General features: G+C 39.5%; 1 pseudogene; it reads left to right on the top strand.

The window, feature by feature from the left end:
* The first annotated feature begins 282 nt into the window (after nt 1-282).
* Nucleotides 283-918, top strand: LOC127148966 (NADH-ubiquinone oxidoreductase chain 2-like; annotated as a pseudogene).
* Nucleotides 919-3,635: the final 2,717 nt, after the last annotated feature.

The following is a 3,635-nucleotide window of genomic DNA, read 5'->3' as shown; positions in this document are numbered from 1 at the left end:
TGAAGATAAGCACACCTTTACTAGGCAGCGTGTGGAATGGCCGAAAGTAGACCTTTTTGGATAGATAATCCAAGTCCAGAGTGGAGTTACAGAAAGAGCTGTCTGATGGAAAATGATTTTCACCTTCGATTCAGAGAGCACTTTTTTCGTTGATCATTCCTCATTCCGTTTCACGTTCATTCCCCAGCAGCGAATTTGAAACTTGTGGGGTCTTATCTATTCCATCTTTCAAGCCTCAAAGAAAGCCCCCTCCCATTTGGACCTTTATTTTTTACTCTATATATGAGGGCACCTAATATCTATGAGGGTTCACCCACCCCGGTTACAGTATTCCTTTCTATTGCGCCTAAAATCTCTATTTTTGCTAATATTTCATGTCTTTCTTTTTATGGTTCCTATGGAGCTACATTGCAAGAAATCTTCTTTTTCTACAGCATTGCTTATATGATCTTAGAAGCACTGGCCACCATGGCCCAAACGAAAGTCAAAAGACCTTTAGCTCATAGTTCAATTAGACATGTAGGTTATGTTTGTACAAGTTTCTCATGTGGAACCATAAAAGGAATTTCACTACTAATTGGTATCTTCATTTATGTATTAATGACGATAGATGCATTCACCATAGTTTTAGATTACGATAAAATTGTGTCGAATATATAGCGAATTTGGGTGCTATAGCCAAAACAAATCCTATTTCGGTTATTACCTTCTCCATTACTATGTTCTCATACCCAGGAATACCATTAGTCGGTTTTTGTAGCAAATTCTTTATTTTTTGCCGCTTTGGGTTGTGGGGCTTACTTCCTAGACCCAGTGGGAGTAGTGACTAGCGTTATAGGTCGTTAGACGGCTAGAAGGTTGCCACGAGTTAGTCTGTTTGGGAGACCGAAGGAAGTTCTCAGTGCATTGGACATGTAGCTTACTTTTCAGTTACGAGATTGATAGGAATGCATGCTCTAAAACATAGGGTCGAGTCTGATACATCAACCGTCTACTCAATATCCTTGTACGAGTCCACAATCACTACACGAGATGAACCTTGGTTTGGTGAATTGAAGCTGGCCCCACGAAGCAGTAATAGGACTCCCAGTTACTGTGCCGATCATATACTGAGGTGCTCCCCGTTGGTTGTTGGAACGATGCGAGTCGGGCCTTGATTAAAAAAGATTCAGGGCCTAAGAGTGTCAATGGGGTGTTACTAATTCCCCATCTCAGTGGGGGTTGAAAAGGAATCAGCATCTCGATGTGAGACAACCTTTGAAATTTGAGTTGGGAAAGAACGGTGAAGTCCATCCAAACCGTGCAATGAAGAATAAGAGGAGAACAAAGGGCCAATGGTGCACGAAGTGCATTGTAGGAATGGACATGGATCCAAATAAATGTGTAGAAGAACTCATATGGAGCTTTCTTTTATCCCCCTGGTCCCAAAGCAGTGTAGTCTTTCCTGGCCAAATCAAGGATTTTTGGGGCTTCACGCAACTTCAGAAATCCATTTTTTTGAGTCAGATATATGAATATCAAGATGGATGAATCTAGATCTTTGTCTTTTGATATCTAAAAAAGATTGGATTCAACCTTTCATTTAAAGAACTACGCTTAGCCAGGGCTCCGCTGCAATGGATGTCAGAGGGTCCATAGTACCCAAAGCACTAGAGTCATCCTGTAGTCGGAAGAGGTCCTAGAAGTGCCTACTACTACATCACACTACACTTGGCTCTACACATTTAGAAAGCTAAACCTTGCGCAGTCCCTGATAGAGCTAAGGGGGCTTAAGGGGGCTTCAATCCTTATTCCTTATCCCCATCTTCGCCCATGCTAACGAGATTTATAGGGAGATTGGAGCCTCAAAAAGTACTGTTGAGAGGTCTCGACTAAAATGAGTGAGAAGATCTTTTTTTTTTTAGTACTCTTCATTCTCTATAGGGTTCCAAACCTTTCTTCAGCATAGGTGAGAATGAGGGAGGTAGAGATGGAAGAGATCAAAGATGAGAATAAGAAGCAAGCTCGCCTTTTTTTTTCTTTTTTTATTAGGGCAATCGAAGAGTGCCTTTTTCGTCTCGCATTTCTCATCAAACAAAGACGGAAAAATCATCATATTTCGAAGGTTCCTAACCCACCAAGCCCTTCCTTCGTAGAGTCGTGTATTATCAGTGATCCGAACCTGCCAATACATTGGGCAACTATCTTCTGCAGTTGGAGAGGACTCAACTCTAAGTTAATACCCCCTTGGTTTGAGGTGGACCCTTTCACTTTATTTTATTATATATGCTTAGCAAAAATAATGTTTTTTTTTATACACCTAGGACATGGATTCTATATAAACCAATGGATCGTGACAATTCATTACTATTAGCAATGACTTCCCCTTTCATTACTTCATCCTTTCCATATCCCTCTCCCTTGTTCTTAGTTACTCATGAAATTGCACTCAATTCATATCTTTAAGCTTGATCATTGACAAGGTGCAAAGAAAGGGTGGGCCAATCAAGGAAAGATTCCAAACCACAATGCCTACGAGAAAGTTCAGTCAGCAATTGCATTCTGATGCAAAAGGAGTGGGAACCTATGGAATGTTCAAGTTCTCAACATCAAAGAGAAAGTTGGATAAGTTCGAATCTTTTTAGTAGGTTTAGAAGAAACTTTAGCATTATTGGAGATAAGGACTTCGCCATAAGAAGAGATAAGGAGCAGGTCTGAAGTAACTTAATTAGAGGGAGGAGGACTTCCATTGACCTCTTAAGATGAAGGTTGTCGAACTTTGTTGTTCTATTTTTGTCTTCTTTTTATTCCATTCGAACTGCACTCCGTGGGAGACTAAATAGTGGGTTTGAAGTTTAAGGAAGAGGAAAGATCTGATTCAGAAATTCGAAACGGAAGAAAAAGGCAGATAGGGACATATTCACTTTTCTTTGAGCCTCTCCTTATTCATTGAGGTCCATTAGTTTCGAACTTGGCTCCACTTCTTCTTCGTAGTTTTATTTATTCTAGTTCTCTGCTCCATGGGCTTACTAGTAGTGCTAAAGTTCCATAACAATCTCATTTAACTCAAAGTCTTTGACTTTATTCTCATTGAGGTAATTTGAATATAAAGAAATAAAAGGAAGAAAGACGACCATTCTTTGATCCTCCGCTCCACTTCTTTACGCTCCTTCTCCGCCCTACAACGTCTTCTCCACCATAACAAAGGAAACTATCAGATTCATGTTCAAGGAAGAAGAAGTTCAAGGAAAAGGTTTACCTATTTGAAAAGGAAAACGAAGTGGAAGGACTAATTAAGCTAATCTGGACCTTTGTTTTCTCAGTGGAATTATTAGAAGTCCAACAATAAAATTCCATCAACTCCAAGCCTATCCATTAAGTGTTAAAGGAAGAAGATCATATTCTATTTTGATACCGAGAAGAAACTTCAAGAGTACTAGTCATCCCTATCTTTTCAATAAAGAAAGCACTACGCCTCCAAAGGCGCAAAGCGGAGCGACTAAAATGAAACTAATGGAGACTTGTCTTCTTCTTATATGGAATATGAAAGGAAAAGGAAGGTGAAAAAAGATTAAAGGACATCATATCTAAAGACAAGATTAAAGAAAGTGAATATGGATTTGAGAGTTCATAATATAAGGATAGGAGGCATAAAT

This window comes from Cucumis melo, chromosome 4, assembly GCF_025177605.1.
Source record: "Cucumis melo cultivar AY chromosome 4, USDA_Cmelo_AY_1.0, whole genome shotgun sequence".
NCBI classification, from domain to species: Eukaryota; Viridiplantae; Streptophyta; class Magnoliopsida; order Cucurbitales; family Cucurbitaceae; genus Cucumis; species Cucumis melo.
This window is presented reverse-complemented; position numbering and strand designations above follow the sequence as displayed.